Source organism: Cnephaeus nilssonii (assembly GCF_951640355.1).
Source record: "Cnephaeus nilssonii genome assembly, chromosome: 7".
NCBI lineage: Eukaryota > Metazoa > Chordata > Mammalia > Chiroptera > Vespertilionidae > Cnephaeus > Cnephaeus nilssonii.
Genome location: NC_137078.1, coordinates 68,053,881 through 68,075,542, shown reverse-complemented (window position 1 = coordinate 68,075,542; position 21,662 = coordinate 68,053,881). Strand labels below are relative to the sequence as shown.

General features: G+C 42.6%; 1 protein-coding gene and 1 pseudogene across 2 annotated transcripts in view; one reads left to right on the top strand and one right to left on the bottom strand.

Moving 5' to 3' along the window:
• Positions 1 to 21,662, top strand: part of AGBL4 (AGBL carboxypeptidase 4) — a gene marked incomplete at both ends in the record, with an annotated part of 953,795 nt that overhangs the window by 500,801 nt on the left and 431,332 nt on the right. The window lies entirely within an intron of this gene.
• LOC307103852 (large ribosomal subunit protein eL13-like) lies at positions 6,312 to 7,003 on the bottom strand (annotated as a pseudogene). The gene has a single exon. The product of its transcript is annotated as a large ribosomal subunit protein eL13-like (transcript).

The following is a 21,662-nucleotide window of genomic DNA, read 5'->3' as shown; positions in this document are numbered from 1 at the left end:
TGATGATAAGTACTCAAATATTAAATATTTTTATTAAGGGGAAATCTTTTTGTATTTATTTATTCTTTGTCAATTTATAAGAATCCCCTGTGTTAAAGGTGCTGGATGTACCAAGACAATAAGGAAAATTCTCTGTTCTCAAGTATTTTATATCTAACACACACACACACAGACAGACACACACACACACACAAGTTCATTGAATTGATATAGATGTTATGGTTAAAAAAATATCTCTTCAGGGAATGGGGCAGTGGAATCCTACACCTAACTAATTTAAAAATAAGGCACACTTATAGATGTAATTGGGTGTGTTCCCTCTAGCTTGAAGTCTCCCTCTAATTGCTTCTGGCCAAGGGGAGCACCAGCAGCCAGCATAGAATGATGGTGCTTGTTGATCAGGGAGGAGGGTGCTTGTCAGTGAATCTTAGGAGGGAAATGCTTCTTTACTGGCATTGTCTGGAATGGCAACAATGAGAACCTGGAGCACTGTGGGAAGCTTTTAAATATTTAGTCTGTGCCAACCCACCATTGAGGTATTTGTGTACTTAACTTGATAGAGAGATGAATTATATATGGGAGTCTTTTCCTATCATTTGCTCTATGTGTGTTGACAAACGCCCCGTCATTCTCTAGGAAGGACACGCCATGGGAATCACTGCAACACTCTGCAGACAATTTACTTGCAGGGTTTTATCCCATAATGCTGCATTCTCTTCATCACAGCTACCTTTTTATTTATTTAAACACAATCACTGAACAGGGAACTTTCCCAGACTCCCTTTTCTTAAAGTGGCATTTTAGAGCTCAGGTCAAATGCACTCCCAATGATTTTGCTCCCAAGATTTTGTCTCTTTGAAGTATAAGGCAGCTCTTGTGCAGCTCAACACAATAGCCAACAATTCCAATGAAAATTTGATTCTAAGAAAAAGAAAAAATATTTAAATATGTTGTCTTGTTTAAAATTGAAAGCTAAAAAGTCTAAAATTTATGCCACTTATCAGTGCATTAGGTTAGATCTTGTCTATTTTTCCATGGTTAATGGTGTCCCTATTCACATTTTCTTTCCCTGCCATCTACTCTAGCACATCATTTTGTCTTAATTTTCAAAATAGCATATCAGATTATCCTACGCTTAGTTAACTGTAGCAATAAAATATTATGCATTTAATTATCAGAGTGGAATCTCTGTATTCCAGGAATTTGACACAAAGTGGAGCCTCAAATTTTTACTGTCTTATTCTAAATGTCTACTAGTAGTTGCAAGAAACAACATGAATGGAAGCCTGCTTGGTGATACACAGTTTCCCTCTCCTTGGATCATGCTAGATAATCTGAGAGCTGCATAACTGGACCCCATTATCATAGTTGCTTTTGTAGAAATGTCCTTTGATATATTGCCCTTGGTCTGCATTAAAGGACTTGATAAAAATAGTCTTATGAACTTTCTTAATGAATTTACTCTAAAGGTGTTTAAAAAATACTTATGAAAGCATGAGAAATATTTATAAAGTTTCATGACCAGGAAGCATTGTGAGCAACTGGCTTATTTTCGCCTCAACCAACTGAATTATTTTTTAATTTTATGAACTATGTGACTGGTCCTAGTTCCTTCTTTGCTTTGGCTACTAGGAAGCTCAAATTTAAAGTCTGCTTCTAATGAGTGCACAGGTCTTTATGGTATGGGTTTGTTTGTACAACCTTACTTCAAACTTTCATTTTCATGCCCAGGATTTCTTGTCTTCATTTCCTCTTATTTATTATTTCTATTTATATATATATTTCTATAAGTCACTTCAAATTTATTTTGGACCTAAAACTACAAACACATACATACACACACTATGTCATTTTGGCTATCATGAGATCAAAGGTCCAGGAAATTAACTGGATCAATCATTTTCTATTAAAGTGTTTTATGTAAAGCAAATAGATTTTCCCCAATATTTCTAGATTTTTAATGTAAAAGTACATATATTGGCTCAGTGTTTTATCCAAGGTGAGTGTATATAGAGTTTAAGTATAGGGAGAATCTATGTCTATCTGAGGGGAAGATTTGTGATTTACTGTTAGGGATGTAATTAAAATTAAAATTGCATATAAGATCTTCATTTAATCTCTCCCCATTCCCCCCAACCCCCTTCTCTCTGAGAATCATCAGCCTGTTCCATTTTCATGTCTCTGATTCTATTTTATTTACCAGTTTATTCTGTTCATTAGACTTCTTATTCATTATTTTGATTTTTATATTCAATTATTGACAGGTATGTATTTGTTGCCATTTTGTTGTTCATATCGTTTTTCTTTTTCTTCTTCTTCCTCTTCTTAAAGAATACCCTTCAACATCTATAATAATAAAAGCATAATATGCTAATTAGACTGGACAGCCAAATGACCTTCGAGATGTCATTTCAGACGTCCTTCCAGACGAAGCCACAGTGGCAGGGGCTGAGGCAGAGGCAGTTAGGGGTGATCAGGCAGGCAGGTGAGCAATTAAGGGTGATCAGGCAGGCAGGTGAGCGGTTAGGGGCAATCAGGCAGGCGGGTGAGTAGTTAGGGGCAATCAGGCAGGCAAGCAAGTGGTTAGGGATGATCAGGCAGGCAGGCAAGCAGTTCGGGGCATCAAGCAGGCAGTGTGGTTAGGAGTGATCAGTCAGGCAGGTGAGCAGTTTGGGGCATCAGGCAGGTAGGCAGAGTGGTTAGGGGTGATCAGGCAGGAAGGTAGAGTGGTTAGGGGCGGTCAGGAAGGCAGGTGAGTGGTTGGGAATGAGGCAGGCAGTTAGAGTGGTTAGGGGTGATCAGGCAGGCAGGCGAGCGGTTAGGAGCCAGTGGTCCCATATTGCAAGAGAGATATTTAAACTGGCAGTTGGACATCCACCAAGGGTTCCTGTATTGCGAGAGGGTGCAGGCCGGGATGAGGGACCTCCCCACCTCTTTGCACGGATTTCATGCACTGGGCCTTTAGTCCTGTATAATAAAAGCCTAATATGCAAATTTACCAAACAGTGGAATGACCAGTTGCTATGATGCACACTGATCACCAGGGGGCAGACATTCCGTGCAGGAGCTTCCTCCAGCCCGCAGACCCCAGGCCAGCCAAGGTGGGTGCCAGTGGGGGCCCCCCACGATTGCCCTGCTGGTCGCCCCACAGAGGGAGATGACCATTGGTGGCAGGCCAGCCAAGGTGGGTGCCAGCGGGGGCCCTCTGATCATCCCACTCATCACCACGCAGATTGGCCCTGGTCTAGGACCCTACCCATGCATGGATTTCATGCACCAGGCCTCTAATTTCATGTAATACTGGTTTGGTGGTGATTAACTCCTTTAGCATTTTCTTGTCTGTGAAGCTCTTTATCTGACCTCCAATTCTAAATGATAGCTTTTCTGGGTAGAGTAATCTTGGTTGTAGGTCCTTACTATTCATCACTTTGAATATTTCTCGTCACTCCCTTCTAGAATGCATAGTTTCTGTTGAGAAATCAGCTGACAGTCATATGGGCATTCCCTTGTAGGTAACTAACTGCTTTTCTCTTGCTGCTTTTAAGATTCTCTCTTTGTCTTTAGACTTTGGCATTTTAATTATGATGTGTCCTGGTGTGGTTCTCTTTGGGTTCCTCTTGTCTGGGACTCTCTGTGCTTCCTAGACTTGTAAGTCTATTTCTTTCACCAGGTAGGGGAAGTTTTCTGTCATTATTTCTTCAAATAGGTTTTCAATATCTTGCTCCCTCTTCTTCTGGCACCCCCATAATGAGAATGTTGGTACACTTGAAGTTATCCCAGAGGCTCCTTACACTATCTTCATATTTTTGGATTTTTTTTCCTTTTCTGGTCAGGCAGGTAGGTGAGCAGTTAGGGGCATCAGGCAGGCAATGTGGTTAGGGGTGATCAGGCAGGAATGTAGAGTGGTTAGGGGTGATCAGGAAGGCAGGCTTCCTCATATTTCAAATTGTTGATTTGATTCTCAGAATCCTCTACTCTACTATTGAATCCCTGTATATTATTCTTTATTTCAGTTGGTGTATGCCTAATTTCTGACTACTCCTTTTCCATGTGTTTGGCATTCTCACTAAGATCCTTGAAAGTCTCACTAAGTCCCTTGGAGGTTTCTAGAAGATTCTTGAGTAACCTTATAACTGTGGTTTTGAACTCTATATCTAGTAGTTTGCTTTTTCCATTTCTTTTATTTGTGACATGTTCCTCTGTCTCCACATTTTGGCTGCTTCCCTGTGTTTGTTTCTATGTTTTGAGTAGAGCTGCTAAGTCTCCTTGAGTTGATAGAGTGGCCCTGTATAGTAGGTGTTCTATAGGGTCCAGTGGCTCAGCCTCCTCAGTCACCTGAGCTGGGCACGCTAGGTGCACCCTTTTGTGGGCTGTGAGCACAGTCTTGTTGTAGTTGAGACTTGATTGCTGTTGGTATCACTGGGAGGAATTGATCTCCAGGACAATTGGCTGTGAGGACCAGCTGTGACTACAGTGGGAGAGCTGCTATGCAGGAGACACCCCTATGGAGCAGCACTTGCTTCAGTGGGGCTTTGGTGCTCACTGAGTCTGCCCTTGAGTGTGTTGCTTATGGATGTGTAGCATTGTAATCTGGTATGGTCTGACACTGACCACTGGGTACACTGGCTCTTGGGTCTCCAGGAAGGTGCAAAGTCAGCCACTGCCTGGGGCCATCCAGCAGGAGCTACAGAGAGATCTGCAGATTCCTCCTCTTTGTATTGTGTTTGGAAGTTCCCAGATGAGGCCCAGCTATGAAGCAAGGCAGGTTGTTGCTAGTGCTGGGTCTTGGGTCTTTTATTGATAGGTTTGGGGCTCCTTTACCCAGCTGCAGCTTCTTTGAGATTTTCAAGGAGAGGCCATTCATATGCAAAAGCCACTGTAGGCAGCTTGAGTGGGGTTGTGAATTGGATGAGGCAGGGTCTTGGGGATCACCAAGGCAGAGCAAAAATAAATGGCTGACGGTCAGCCCTGTAACCAGGGAGGTCCCAGCACAGGAACAATGACCCCTGTGAGTACCTCTGCCTGGGAAAAAGCACCCTCAAGTTCCTGTCTCTATGCAAGACAAATGTGTCCCCCAAAGCCTTTCCCTGGTGCTGGAGCTCAGAGGAAAAAGGACCTTGTAAGTTCAGTTCTTGGTACCGACCTTTTAAGAGGAACAGCTGGGTTTCCAGCCTCCTCTGTGTCTCTGAGCTCCAATCTGCACTGGTTTTTATAACTCTGGGACGCTGAGCTGGTGGTCTGGTGTGGGGCTGGGATCCCTTGCTCCTCCGTGCAGCCTCCACAGAGATGGTCTCCCTCCTGATTAAAAAAGCAGCACATGCGTGTGCTGGACCAGCCTGTTCTGCGTCTCCACACTTTATACCAGTCTCACTGTGCTTTCTTTTTTATTTCTCTAGTTGTAGGACTTTCATTCAGCCAGCTTTCTGGCGGTCCTGGATGATGGTTGTTATGTATTTTAGTTATAATTTTGATGTGGTTGTGGGAGTACAGGCGTTTACCTATGTCACCATCTTGGTTCCCTCCCAGAACACTTCGTATTGTGGTCAGGTCATCTGTATTTCTTGCAAGACTGAATTTCTTGGGGTAGGAGGACAGGGTTATATTGTATTCATCTATAAATTTCTTGTATGTGCAAAAATGCTCACACAAAGAGGTGCTGAATGTGTGCTTGAGTTTGCATTATTCAGACACAGCTGTTTTTACTGAGTCTTCTTCTAAGAAAATTGGGAATTGACCAAATTTCTTAAATTGGCAGTAACTTCATAGATGGGGCTGAAGTTCTCTTTTCGGCAGGCTATGCCTGTGGGCTGCTGGCCATTCAAAAGCTCCTTTGATCAGCTGAGTCTTTGCTGCTCCCAGTGACATGGACACTGGTACAGCTCCATTCTGACTAGTTTTCAAGTAAATAGAGATGCAATTTCTAAAAAAAACACACAAAACAAAAACAAAAAAACTGATCCAGAAAAAGCAAAGTTGCCACTCCTTCCATTATTACTCCCCCAAATACACATTCATAATGTTGGAAATCCATCTTCAGCAAGCTGGAAGCCTTGGGGTGGACTGGGACTCATTTTTGAGAAATATCACATTCTGTAAGGTCTCAGCCCAAAAGAACAGGAACCATTGCTGAATTTATTTTCCAAGTCATTCCTGCCCCTGGGACTGATGCAAGCCATGCTCTTTAATAAATCTTCCATTGAAGTCTCTCTCTTTCCTTTTGCCTCTTGATCCCATCACCTTTATCTTCACCTTAAGGGATTTCTTTTTTCTTTTTCTCTTCTTCTTTTTTTCTTTTCTTTTCTTTCTTTCTTTTTTTTTTTTTTTATCACAAGTTGCCAACAGCACTTTATTTTTTCTTTTCAACATCCTGTTCTGCAGCTTCTTTGGCTCTTTTTGCCCGGATGCCAAAGAGCCGGGCATTGGCACGGGCCATTTGAAGACTGGCAAAAGCCTTGAAGTTCTTCTCCTCCTCTGTGATGACCCTGGCTTTCTCCTTCTTGTAGACATTCCGTATGGGCATGACTGGTCTGGTCAGCTGTGTGGCCAATTTGAGTTCTTCAGCAGAACTGCCTCCCTTCTTGGGGGCCGAAGGCTTCCTGGGGAAGAGTATGAGCTTGGAGCGGTACTCCTTCAGCCGCTGCACGTTGGCCTGCAGGGACTCGGTGGACTTGTTCCGCCGCCTCGGATCCACCGAGATCCCAATGGTCCGGGCCACCTTTTTGTGGATGCCAGCCACCCGTAACTCTTCCAAGCTGAAGCCCCTGCTGGCTGGCACTTTGGTGTGGTACCTCACGGGTGGGGCATCTCACTAGGGCGAGGGGCGATGCAGAGCGCTTTGGCTTGCGGGGCCTTGCGTCTGCGGATCTTCCGCGTAGGCTGGTTAAACCACGTGGCAACGCGCCGCTGCCAGTCCTTGTGGAAGTGGGGCTTTAGGATCATGCCATTTCGGCTGGGCGCCATGGCTGCTGCCTACGGGGCTTCTCCGAAAGAGAACGGCCGGCGGAAAGAAGCTCTTCTTTTTTTCCTATTGCAATAACTTGTCAGCTTTCAGAACTGCAGAATATGTTCTCAGTCTTATGCTTCAGTTAGAAAACCAGCTAGGAAGAAATGCCTGCCTCCCTATCCACTCAACTGGCACATCTCTCCTCTCTTCACACTTCACCCTTTCCCACAGCCTCCCCCAGCTCAGACCTGGCTCATATGCCTCCCAGACCTGTCCTAGAAAGGGTTAGGTTGGTTGTGACAACTTTTCATAGGAATCTGGCTGCTGTTCAATAGTCCTGCCTGGAAAAGAAATATATCTGTTTCTTCTACTTTAGTTAACACTTCCCTAAAGTCCAGTATGTGGGCTCCGATAACATTACCTGGACCTTCTCCCTCCCTTTGTGCCATGGTAGTCAAGGCAGAGGATGCAGACGCAATGCAGGAAAAGTTACTTGGAGAAAGTAGAGCATATGTGTGATACATTTGATTGATGATAGTTCTTAGTCCAACATTCAAAGCTCACCTTGTTCCCTATAACTGGGTTCAATCTCCTCTTCAGATTCCTCACCAATGATTCCCACATAAAACCTATGCTTCAGCTCCATGGCCCAGTTTCCTTGAATACATATTGTGTACTCTCATCTTCAGTCTTTGTCAAAAACATGTTCTCTGTCTGAGAAATCTTTCCTCCAAGGAACCACATTTAATCCACTGTCAGAATTCAGTCTAAAGCCACTCTCTTCAGGAATCTTTTCCTGATCACTCCCTCTGTCTCCTGCAGTTCCACATTACTTAGTAGGGTAGTGTTCTGTTTCAGTGTTACTAAGGTACCCTCTGGAGTTGAAACCCTGACTAGCTGTGTGTTCTTAAATGGCATCTTTCAATGAACCCACTTCATCTCCCCTGACACACTCCTATTTCTTATTCAACACAAGAAGCAGTCTGAGCTGCTCCTACAAAGAGGTGCAAATAGCAGGTATATGATTTGAGGCTATCATATGATTTGAAAAATTTTTCTTATTTGGCCTTTGGTGAAAGCTTTAAAGGTATCTTATAAAACTGATAACATTATAATGAAATTCTTAGATTCATAACCTCAAACTTTGGATTTCTAGAATGTCAATTTTGTAAAGATCCTTTGAGGATCAGCTAGTTTAATATTGTTTTGTTTTTAATTTAATCTTATTTTTCAGTTGGAGAAATTGCTTTTTAGAGAGGTAAATGAGTTGGCAAAGACCATATATGCATTTTAAACATTTTTTATCAACATTATTGTTCAACAACATAATTGTAATTATCTAGGAGCCAAATGTGGCTTATGTCGGTGTTGTTTCATTGTCTTCAGGTAAATTGATTATGTATACGTATGTAAGATACTGTTTCTTCAGTTACTAAGAATAGAAATCTATTCTGTTTAGCTTGGTGAAAAGGAAATGCATTTGATGGATACTGGGGTCTTACAGAATTAATGGGAGGTGGGGAGAGGGTGAACTAGAAGTGAAGAGCTTTGGCACCAGGGAGAGGAGGCCACCAAAGTGGCCTTTGAGTAGAACAGTCTGGTCAGAACATGAAGGAACATAAAGTTTTTCATTATTTCCTCTCTATTCAAGGAGGTCATATCTGATTGGTCCAGATAGGGTTATGTGCCTTGGCATGGGACAGCAAGGCTTTTCCCTTTAACACCATTCAACTATCTCCAGTGAGGAAGGAGTCATTTAGATGGAAAACAGTTTGCACTTAGGAAGAGGAACCAGATGCTGAGCAGTCCAAATTTACTGATGCCTCTATAAGAACCCTTCATTCAAATAAAGTGAAGTAGACAATACTGATATTGTAGAGCACCAGTGTGTGTCAGGAGTTTTTACATGTATTTTCTTATTAGATTCTTTGAATAAATCTGCAAGGAAAGTAATATCATTCCCATTTTTTAAAAATCAGAAAATTGAAGATAAAAGAGGATAAGGCAATTGCCTGGCCAAACTAGGAGATTAAGCCAGATCTGTTTGCCTCTAAAATCTGCATTCTCATTAATACTTTAAGCCTTTATGCATGTAAAGCAGGGTGGGGAACTTTTTTTTCTGCTAGGGGCCATTTAGATATTTCTAACGTCATTTGCGGGCCATACAAAATTATCAACTTAAACATTAGCTTGCTATATCTGGCCAAACAATTAACTTTACCCCGAATTCCTTGGCAGTGCCAGATCAAATGATTTCTCGGGCCATTTTCCTTCCCTGATGTAAAGGGACTAATGCAATTCCTGGTACTTAGTAGGTGCTCTGCCCTAAGGAGCACGAGCTGCAGGGAAACATTATTGATGCTTGCTATTCCCTTTGCCTGCAACACTTTCCCCCCAGAAATCCAATGGGTTCATCCCTTCATTTCATTTAGATATTACCTCACCAGAAAGGTCTTCCTTGACAACCTTTTATAACAGACTTATCACCCCCTCCTTTTCTTTCTATTCCCATAGGCTGCCTTTTTTTCTTTGTTGCATTTATTACTGCCTGACATGTATATGTGTTTGCCTATATGTTCTTTTCCATAAAAACATAAATGTTGTTGTATTACTAATTTTCCTTAGCATTAAGAACCATGCTTGATACATAATTGTTTGATGAATGAACAAAACAAATATAATTGGAAGAGCAGTTCTCAGCTCTCTCTCTAACCATCATCATAGTTTTGGTCCAGTCATTTCCTTCTCCTGGCCTCAGCTGTAAAATGAAAAGGTTGAACCAGATCAAACCCACCCCTTCTTTACCTGTTTCTTGGCATCTGAATTCTGTTTATCTGTTTAGTTAGTTTATATTGTGTTTCTCTGCTTGCTTGCTTTTGAAAAAACTAACAAAATAATTGATAGACACTGGACTAGATGATCCCTGAAGTCCCATCTCTCTATAAAAGTGTATGGCAGTGTCAGTGTGGAGTTTATAGACCTCCCAGATAGACTACAAAGAAAATCTCTTGGGAGATTTTCCTCTTTTACCTTCAATTCTCTGATTTTTAAAAAAAGTTTTCCGCCTCCTATACTTTTGATTCCAAATTTCAGGAAGTTTGTGGATGACTTACAAAGTTCCTTTATTCTTTTCAATGACCAAAAGCTCTTTACTGAGTCCATCTTATTTTAATTAACATAATAACCCTGAAAAGTGGGAGGTTGTGAAATACATTAATTCACAGTTTCTAAGATTAATAATTGCACTAAAGTATGAAAGCTCTTTCATATAATTTTTTTTAAACTGTGAAGATGAGTGGCTCCCAGCCTTGTAGGGAACTCAGGTCTTACAGCTGTCATACTCCTGCAGTAATTATTCTGTGCCTTCACAGGCAGATGATAAGACTGAGAAATCCACTTAGACACTGTCTTTCATGTGATGAAGACCAAAATGTCAGAGCTGACTCCTGTGAATCAGCATTTTCACTGGATACTGTGTAAGGAGATAACCTGATGTGCATAACCAATGTCCTTTAGGAGCCAATGGCCTTTGAGTATAGAGGGTCACTTGAAATGTACTTGAATCCATTAATAGCTCTTCACTTCTAGTAGGGCCCATCTTTACTCCACAATATGGCTTACAAGGTACCCCCCTATCTTCCTTTCGACCTCATTTTTTTGCTGTTCCCTGACTTATTCACTCTCTCATTCACTCATTCATTCAATTAAAATTATTTATTTAGTTATTACTGTGTACCAGATCTTGGTAGCAACTAGAGCTTTATGATGTGCAAATAGAAACATGGCCTTAATCTAATGGAAAGAGGAGGAGTGGTATCCTATATAATAAAAGCTTAATATGCTAAGTGTCTGACCATTTGTTAGACCGTTTAACCAGTTGCTATGATGCACACTGACCATCAGGGGGCAGATGCTCCGACCTGCGGGGATTAGGTTAGCTTGCTGCTGGGGTCCGGCGATCAGGACTGGGCGAGTCAGGCCGGACACGCCCTGGAGCCCTCCCACAGTTCTTCCCTGGCCCCGATTGAGCTCCTGCACCGGTGGGGTCCCTAGGCCTGGCCTGCACCCTCTCTCAATCCGGGACTGCTCAGGGGATGTTGGAGAGCCGGTTTTGGCCTGATCCCCTCAGGCCAGGCCAAGAGACCCCACCGGTGAACAAATCCATGCACTGGGCCTCTATAGTTAAGCTATAATAAAGTATCATGTTAACATAGTATAGTACCAGGGTCACAGAGAGGAGAGAGAGGGCCTAACTAGGGTAGGTGGAGGGAAGATTTCCAAGAGGAAGTGAGACCAAAGGTAAGTAACTCTAGACATAACAGGCTGGACATAGGAGACACTTGTTAGTAGGCTCCTGTGATTTGACAACTCAGCTCACCTGTAGACTTAGTCCCAGCCATGTAGGGAGCTCAGTCCTATCCTGCAGGTAGTGGATAAGAGCCACTGGTAAGATGACATTTCCTCCAAATCTCAGCATTTTTTTTCTCAGAATCACAACTAAGTCCTGACCTGACTCGGTCTTCTATCCAGGATGATGGATCTTTGCTTTACCTTTATCTCTGACTCTAGTCCCCACCACCTGCTTGTTCTGATCCTGATAACCTAGTGCTTTTTGCTAAATTCATCTGGCTGGGGTCTTACAGCTGTTGTACTACTGTAGTAATTCTGGCACCAAAGGGAAGACTGCCCTTCTCTGTATCACACCTGTCCAGAACTGAGGCATATCTCAGTCTCTGTTTCTCAGTCAGTGCTTTGCCTCCTCAGCTCAGATATCACACTTCACATCCTGACACTCCCTGTGTAACCTCAGGTCATCGAGTCATGATCAGTTTTCATGTGGAGCTAGGCTTCCTGGCCTGGCTTCCTCATCCACTGATGGACCTCCTAGGAGATAACCCCTCAAGATTCCCATTTTGCTCTCTATGTACTCATGGCAGTTTTTCATTCCCAAGTCCCTTTATCATAATAGGAAAGGGTAATTTCCATGTGACCTGGCTTGGAACCTGGTATGTACATCTTCTCTGCCAAGCAATCCTACTCTCCTCCACCTCACTGACTCTGATCATATCTTCATTCCCTTGAGACTTTCTGTCTTGTGGAGCTGAAAGTGACTTGCTACCCTTGCCCTCTGGCCCGCCTTATTTTTCTCCTTGGTGGCCTTCTTCCTTCGCTGCTGACTCAGTCTTAGCTCCAGCATCATTGTCTCTCATCCCCTGTTGTTCTGAGCTTGGAAACCTAGTTTTTGGACCAGATCATTTTTCACTTTTCTTTTTGGCTAAGCTCCCTATATCTGGCAACCTGGAATTTAGGCCATTTCCTGGCTTCCTTGGACTACAGGTCAGTTGAACCTGCTCTCACCATCTATCCCTCTCAGTTTATCCCACTGGGGTCTCCGTTTATTTCACTTAATGAACAGGTACTCCCTGTGCTAGGATTTGGTGGTGAGGGCATGTGAGGAGGAGATGATAAACCAGAAGATTCTCCAGATGGTCATATTTCCCTACATTTTTTTGTCTATTGCTGAGTGCTCCACCTCAACCATGGCCATGCTAGCTTATAGTGCCCCACTCCATGAGTGCAGGGGGCCAGTCTGCACTGGAGGCCATTCTGATGAGAGCCATGCTGCTTAGTGAACCAGGCCCAGCTCTACATTCACAATCTGGAAGACCTCTCAGAGTAGGTCTTGACATCTGAATTGTGTTTACCTGTTTGTTTAGTTTGGTTATATTCAGATGCCACGCATCACATGGTAGGGCTTGTCAATGGCTCTTTTGCCTTAAAAAAATCTGATCTGATGGTGGTGTAAGGAAAAGCAGGAAGAATCCAGAAACAAGCCAGGACACTACATTATGTGGGAGAGGAGAGGAAAAGAAGCCTTTGGATGATTAATGCCTTTATCTTCTCTCTAAGATAAGCTCTGTGTGAAACTCCTACAGAATCTATCTCATAGATCAGCTTAGAAACTCCTCCAACATAGTAAGCTTGCCTACCTCAGCTCTGCAGGGAAACCACTAGCCAACTGTGGCTTTAGAACTTCTTGTTCCAAGCAGGCCACTGACAATCAGCCTTTTTACCTCTCTATCGTTATCTCCTTACTCGTATACATTCCCTCAATGCATGTCACAAACATCTACTATGAGTCTACCATGTGTCAGGTACTAGGTTATTCATTGGTGAACAGAAAGAAGATATTGTTCCTACCTGCATAGAAATGTAAACTATAAGTAAGCAAGCACAAATACACATATAATTGTAAATTGAGGTAGTGCTTTGAGGGAAAAGACCTAGTTGCTCCAAGGGAGACAAACAGGAGAGTCTAATTTAGGTGATGATAGGAAAGATAACATGAACTAAAACAAAAATGAAGACTAGAAGTTAGCTAGGCAAGAGAGGTAGTGTGGAGAACAGAAAGAATAGAAGAAAAATTATTCAAAAGTCTTGAGATAGACTATGAACTTGGTTCATCTGAGAAAATAAAAAAAAGTCATGTTAAGGACTTGGGATTTTATTTTAGCATAATTGGAAATTGTGGAAGTGTTATAATTCAGGAAATGACGTGATCTAATTTTGTTTTGAAAAGGCCATGTGGAGAAGGGATTGGCGAGAAGAAGAATGAGAAAAAAGGAAGCTGGGTAGAATTGGGGACTTTTTCAGCAAACAAGCAAGAATATGGAAATAGAGACAAGTAGACAGATTGGAGATAACTTTTAAAGATAGAATTCCAATATAATTTAAAGACCTTAGTAAGATCGGGACTTCCATAGCTTCTGTCCTAATCCAACCCATTATTTTTTCTTGCCTGGACTACTGAAATAGATACCCAAGTATTCTCCTTGCTTTCACTTTTCTCCTCCCCACCACAGGCTGTTTCTCTACTCAGGGGCTCCTTTCAAAATGCAAATCAAATCATTTCATCATTCTCAGTATCTCTATCCTATAGTGGCTTCTCATACAAAACTCCTACCAAGGCCAGGAAGGCCCTATAATCTTGTTGCCTCTCTCCCTTTCTAATTCATTTTCTATCAGTCACCACCTTACTCCTGTTCAATCACACTGACCTTGTTGTTCCTATAGACACAGGAAGCTTATTCCTGCCCTGGGACTTCTGTGCTTGCTATTCCAGCTGGACCACTGTTTTCTCAGATACATATATATATACATGGATTATTTATTCATGTCATTTAATTACACACACCCCCATTATTCTCTATCTCCTTACCTTGCTTTATGTGTATTCATTACACTCGTCATTACCTTACACTACATTATATATCGATTTGTTTATCTCTCTTTCTCTCTAGAATTTAGTTTCCATGGAATTACTTTTTTACTTCTGCTTCCCCCACATCTAGAAGCGTGTCAGCATAGGAAGAAGCTCCCAGGCAATATTTATTGAATGAAAAAATGAAGGAAAGGTGAAAGAGAGAAAGACATCTAGGTTGACTCTGAGGTTCCTGGCTTGTCCAGTTGGATGAGTGGGGATTATGGGCTATTTACTGAGTTGGGAGCATTTTCAGAAGGCCAGGTTTGGGGGAGGTCAGGAGATCCATTTAAATCAGGCTGAACTGGAGACATTCAAGAGGAGCAATCAGGTTGGCGTATAGACAGGACCACAATAATTCATCCTCCCTACTGAAAGTGAACAGGGAAACTAAAAATAAAATCATGTGTATTTTTTGAAATACTCATGTGTTAATCACCAGTTGTTCTATTATATTGGATTTAAAAAACAAATATTTTAAAATAAAAATTTATTATAAAAATAAAATTAATATATATATATATATATATATATATATATATATATATATATATATATATTCATGTACATGAAAGCAAAACTTTTGGAAAAAATACCTATATTTATTTTCTAAAACCAATGCAATTATTTTTGGCATACTTTCACTTGTTTCAGTTTCTTAGCTACATGTATATTTAATACAATGTCATTGGTATTTTTGTGAAGAATGTATTTTTCTAATATGGTTTTATTATTTTTAGTTTTTATTACCTAACCTTAAATCTTCTTCAGAATTGCATTTTATGGTTGTTTGAAATTGTTGACACATTCAACTGATTCTTCTTTATAGATCACTAGTGGCCCAGTGCATGAAATTTGTGCATGGGGGATGACCCTCAGCCCAGCCTGCACCCTCTCCAATCTGGGACCTCTTGGGAAATGTCCGGCAGTTGGGACATCCTTCTCACAATCTGGGACCGCTGGCTCCCAACTGCTTACCTGCCTGTCTGCCTGATTACCCCTAACCACTCTGACTGCAGGCCTGCTCGCCCCCAACTGCCACCTTTGCTGGCCTTCTTGCCTTCAACTGTCCCCCACTGCCGGCCTTATCACCCCCAACTGCCCCCTCCTCGCTGGCCTGCTCACACCCAACTGCCCTCCCTCTGCTGGCATGGTCACCCCTAACTGCCCTTCCTTGCTAGCCTGGTTGCCCCCAACTGTCCTCCTCTGCCAGCCTAGTCCCCCCAACTGCCCTCCCTTGCAGGCCTGGTCCCTCCCAACTGCCCTCCCCTGCTGGCCTGATCGCCCACAACTGCCCTCTCCTGCCCGCCATCTTGTGGTGGCCATCTTGTGTCCACATGGGGGCAGCCATCTTTGACCACATGGGGGCAGCCATCTTGTGTGTTGGAGTGCCAGTCAATTTGCATATTACCTCTTTATTATATAGGATAATGCTGTTCAGTAAAATCTACTCTCTAGATACTGAGGTACCTAGTAAACTTAGAGCACATTCTCCTAAGTATAGGACATTATCAGTTCTAAGCTTCTTAGTATTCAAATATGTAAACATTTTAGTCCAAATGATTTTATAGCTACTATCTTGTTTACTCCCTTCAGAGACCTTTTCCTGGATACATTTTTTTTTTTTTTTTATAAAACAACTTTTGTCAAAGAAGGCATTTCATCAAATGCAGATGCTACAAAATTATAGGCCTTCTAAATTTAATTTCACTCAGGTCCAGAATATAAATATCCAATTAAAAAAAGAGCTTCATCAAAAAATTCTCCTCCTAAACTGTGGTATCCAAAGGTATAGTCATTGAATTTCACAATTAAATCTGTACTCCAGTTGTGCTTTCATCACTTAATTTGTGTAGTTCCTCCCTCGCTTTTATAGGGATAAATGTCATGTTTTCTTATTTGTAAGCTTTGTTTTCAATAATTGCAATTTGATATAAGCTTTAAAGGCTGAAATACATGGGTGCTTCACTTATTGAATATTTGATTAAAGATTTCCAATTGATTTTGAACAAAATGCAACCAAAATTGCATTCTTATTTAGAGGTCTCATTAACAAAATGTAGGGATCTCAGTAACAACAACACACACAAAAGCAAAATCAACGTTGATTAACAAAGCAGCATAATAAGGCTCAAAATCTCTAAAATCCCATTGATGGCAGACAGTAAAGAAAATAAGCATGGTTTGCTTTCCTGAAACCTAAAAAAAATATTTTGCATGTTGTTTAGTGTTAACTGCATAAAAAAATTATATAGTTCTCTTACTTGGTATACATTTTGATAACTATAATTCCTATTTTGAAGGTAGAAAATAAAAGTTGCTTTGGATGCACTTATAATTTATATGGACATCTCAAACAAATTTAAAATAAATTTCTATTATATAGGTTTGTTAGTTTAACAAGTATATTGCTTTTACCAAAATTTGTATTCATATTGCCCTAACAAAACATAAGTAATTTTAATGTTAATATTGAAAATTTTAAAACTGAATTATCAGCATTATTACCAATAAGGAAGTATTTTACCTTCAACAGAATGAAATTCCAAGAGCTTGACTATGAGTCCATGAATTGGAGGACAGTAATTAAATTACATTGGAATTAAGTTAAATTATTTTCTATTTGAAACATCTGATGACACTGGTATAAAACTGCTGGTTTTAGTTCTGCTAATAGAAAAAAGACCTTAACTTTATATACAAGAAAACTTGGAATTAAAAATGATTTAAATTATATTAGCAGGATAGTCAATGTTCTAAATAACAAGTGATACATATACAACTCTGAAGTGTGGCTTTAACTTAGGTTATCACTGTTCTTCTAAAATATTTCAATCATTTTTCTTCTATGCTCTTGCTTTTTAAATATATATATTTTAATTGATTTCAGAGAGGAAGGAAAAGGGAGAGATAGAAACATCATTGATCGGCTGCCTCCTGTAAGTCCCCTAAAGGGGATCTAACCCGCAATCCAGGCATATGCCCTGCCCCGAATGGAACTATGACCTCCTGGTTCATAGGTCAAAGCTCAACCACTGAGCCATGCTGGCCGGGCAATGTTCCTTCTTTTAGATGTGTAAACTGTAGCCTTTGGACATATGTTTTCTTTAAATAACTGTTAAATCAAGTAGATGCTAATATTTAGCAGAGTTGTGTCTCCTGGTTTTTATGTGGTCATGTTATCAGTACTCCCTTCAGTACTGAGAAGGGAGTACTGAGAAACTTTTTATGCAATGTTCATCACTTAATTTCATGAGAAATAGAAAATTAGTATTTAAGTTTCCTAAAACATGCACTTTAAAAATTTGAGCTAATTGCTGGTTTATTGCAATATTTTTTTGTAAAGTGTAACAAAAAACATTTTTAGATTTACATCATCCTATCTAATAAAGAGTAATATGCAAATTGACCATCACTCCAAGACACAAGATGGCCGCCCCATGTGGTCACAGATGGCTGCCCCCATGTGGATACAAGATGGCCACCACGGAAGGGCAGTTGTGGGCAGTTAGGGGTGACCAGGCCAACAGAGGAGGGCAGTTGGGGGTGACCAGGCTGGCAGAGGAGGGCAGTTGGGGAGGACCAAGGCCTGCAGGGAAGGGCAGTTCGGGGGGACCAGGCCTGCAGGGGAGGACAGTTGTGGGCAATCAGGCAAGCAGGGAGGGCAGTTAGGGGTGACCAGGCCAGCAGAGGAGGGCAGTTTGGGGAGACCAGCTCAGCAGGGGAAGGCAATTGGGGGGTGCTAGGACTGCAGGGGAGGGCAGTTGGGGGGGACCAGGCCTGCAGTGGGGGGTAGTTGTGGGGGGACCAGGCCTGCAGTGGAGGACAGTTGGGGGGGACCCAGGCCTCCAGGGGAGGGCAGTTGTGGGCGATCAGGCCAGCAGAGAGGACAGTTAGGGGTGACAGGGCCGGCAGGGAAGGACAGTTGGGGGGGACCCAGGTCTGCAGGGGAGGGCAGTTGGGGGGGATCAGGCCTGCAGGGGAGGGCAGTTGGGGGGGACCAGGCCAGCAGGGGAGGGCAGTTAGGGGTGACCAGACTGGCAAGGGAGGGCATTTAGGGGGGACCAGGCCTGCAGGGGAGGGCAGTCAGGGGTGACAGGTCCAGCAGGGGAGGACATTTGTGGGAGACCAGGCCTGCAGTGGAGGGCAATTAGGGGTAACCAGGCCAGCAGGGGAGGGTAGTTAGGAACAATCGGGCTGGCCGGGGAGCAGTTAGGCATCGATCAGGCTGGCAGGGGAGTGGTTAGGGGGTGATCAGGCTGGCAGGCAGAAGCAGTTAGGGGCAATCAGGCAGATGCAGGCAAGCAGTTGGGAGCCAGCAGTCCTATATTGTGAGAGGGATGTCCCAGATTGGAGAGGGTGCAGGCTGGGCTGAGGGACACCCCCCTCCCCCGCACAAATTTCATGCACTGGGCCTCTAGTATGATACATATGCCAAGAGCAACCAGATTATTCTCTGTAAGCAGGACTACCCAGTCTACTTCTCAAACATATTTCCTATTCACCTACCCTATAATTTTCCACATTTCCTATTGATCCCACCAACTAGTGACCTGGAAGCCCCATGCATCTGGCAAGTTGCTGTCTTGGCTACTGCAGGATTGGCTGGTACCACAGGCTACCAGCAGGGGAAACATCTTTAAATACTTCCCCACCACCACTTGGGACCTGAAGGAGTTAAGTGCCTTTTTGTATCAGGATGGACATGCTTAGTTTTGTCAGAGAGCACACCTCCTTGTAAAGCAGGTGTCTGTTACGTTGGGTGTGGGAATGGTCAGGAAGAGAAAATGAGGTTATCGTTGGTTTTCTTCCATGACTGTTTTGGTAGTTTTGAAAACATAGTTTTTTTCACCTAAGAGTTATGACAACTGTAAGAGAGGCACATTGTAGTAACCACATTTTACACCGAGGTGCCAAAAGGGAAAGAGTCCTGCCCAAGGACAACAGCTTGGGCCATAAGCCAACACCTAGTTCTTGTCCAGTGTTTTCTCCGTAGGCATCTGGATTGGAGAACACAGGTGACTTAGAGGCTCTCCTGCTTGCTGGGAGCCTGCCCAGGGAGTTTCTGGTTGCATTAGCACTCTGCCAGCAGCCACATGTAGGTAGGAATAGTGTTGCTGTTCATGACCAGGGGGAATAATCAGTCTCAGCTATTCCTGGGCTCTAAACCAGCCAAAGTAATTGGGTTTAATTTTAATTTTTTAATGGCTTGAAATTAATAGAAGCAGCTGCTGCCACAGTGTGTAGGTGTCCTTCTCCAGAAGGTAAAGTAAAAAAAAAATCTACACATAAAATAAACTCTGAAAAATAAACAATAGAGTGTGTAGGACAAAAAGGTTAATTCAGAAATCAAGCAGTGTGTTTTTGTTATTCAATACTCTCTGGCAATATGTGGCACTGTCGCTGCCCTCCCACCACCAGTGCCCATCAGCCCCTGATAAGATGGTAATCTGATTAGACACCAGTGTAAAAATGTGTTGCCTGTATCTGAGCACTCCCTCACTCTCTCTCCCCCTCCCTGTGACTCACCCAGAGATTAGCTGTGACAAAGTGAGGAGAAAGATAAGAATAGATATGCTGGTGACAGGAGCCCTATTATAATTATTCAGGGGAAGATAAGATTGGAATTAGGAGCAGGGCCTGTTTGCCTACGGAGGGTGGATTTATAATGTGGGCATCCATGCCAGGTGTCTGGCTGTGCCAGATGCCAGAGAAGAAAAGGAGGAGGCCAATTGGCTGAAACAGGTGATAGTCTGAGTTGTTCCATCCAATCATAGACTAAAGGCCTGCATTGGCATGGATGACAAACCAGAGACTCAGCTGCCCTCATGAAGGGAAGAGGAATTGAAATCTTACCTCTATTTCAAACCTGTGAAACCAGATTCCCGTTTACTTCCCAGGTCTAGGGAGATGAAATTGTGGAACCAAGAGACTGTTTCTGCAGCTGCAATTGTTGAATGAATTTCAGATAGCATAACCTTGGTATGGGGGGAAGAATATATGTTTATCAGTCAAACCATACTGCACATCAAACAAGTAGCACATTATTCGCATACAGGAGGTGCTTAATATGTTACTCCCTGTGGAGGTATCTGAGTGACTTTGTTTTGCATACTTCCTTTAGGACTGCGAGCTGAAAAGATTGGTTCTTTATTATTTCCCTTTCTGCTAATTTGAAGAAAAAAGTTTGTCTACGGTCAAAGAAGACCCAGGGGTTGGAATTCATCTACCCATATCCCCATTTCCTGCTTGATTGGAGAGGAAATCAGGGCTCCTGTCTTTCGGGCTCCTGAGGAGGGTACGGAATGTTGTTGTTTTAGAGAACCTTACATACTCCTGTAGGTTCTGGGCTTCTCCTCTGTGCTCAGGTAACCTCCAAAACAAAGATGCATTGGACTGACATTTTGGAGAGAAGGCACAGAGGATGGTAAATGGGAAGAAATCATTCATTCATTAAGTTATAAATTCACTCATTCATTCAAACAAACATGTTTTGAACTCCTGTCAGGGCCAGTCTCTGTGCTAAGTGCTATTGATTTTGAGATGAATCAGAAATAGCAGCCATATCTGCAATTAGTATTTAGAGCAATTCATTCATCCTGGAGATGCTGACAAAGACTTCAAAGAGGAAATGTCATGTGAATTGGGCCTCACTTTTCTACATAAGAATTCACTATATAGAAAAAAGTATGGGAAAGGCGATTAAAGGTAGATCAACACTTTAAAAAAGCAGGGAAGCATTTGAGAAGATAATGTATTCAGGGAAAGACTCACAGCTTCACGTGGGGAGTTCACAATCTATATTGGCTGGTGTGTCTGAAATAATTTACTCTAGTTGTTAATCTCTTAAAGTTAACTCATGAATATATTAATTTATTCAATTCATAATCATTCTTGAGCACTTCCTTCATGCAAGGCTCTGGATAGATCCTGCAGAACCAAATATGAGTAATATACAGACCCTGCTCTCATGTAGTGCTCAGTCTAATGCAGTCGAATTGATATAATGAAAATTGGGCTATAATAGAAAAGTATCTACACTAATAAAAGAGAAAAATGCTAATTGACCGTACCTTCGCTATGGCCACAGCCAATCAGGAGCGATGTGCATATTAAGCCAACAAAGATGGCAGTTAATTTGCATATGCATAGGCCTGGAGGACAGCGCCTGATGCCGCCTGCGGGGTCCAGGTCGCCATCAGGGACAGGACAGGCATGGCAGACAGTGCCTGATGCCGCCCGTGGGGTCCAGGCAGCCATCGGAGTACAGGCAGGCTGGGCAGACAGTGCCTGATGCCACCCGCGGGGTCAAGGCAGCCATGGGGGTCAGGTAGGCATGGCGGCAAGCACCTGACGCCACCTGCGTGGTCCAGGTCACCATCGGGGTGCGGGGAGGCCGGGCAGACAGTGCCTGATGCCGCCCGCAGGGTCCAGGCCAACCATCCGGACGGGGCAGGC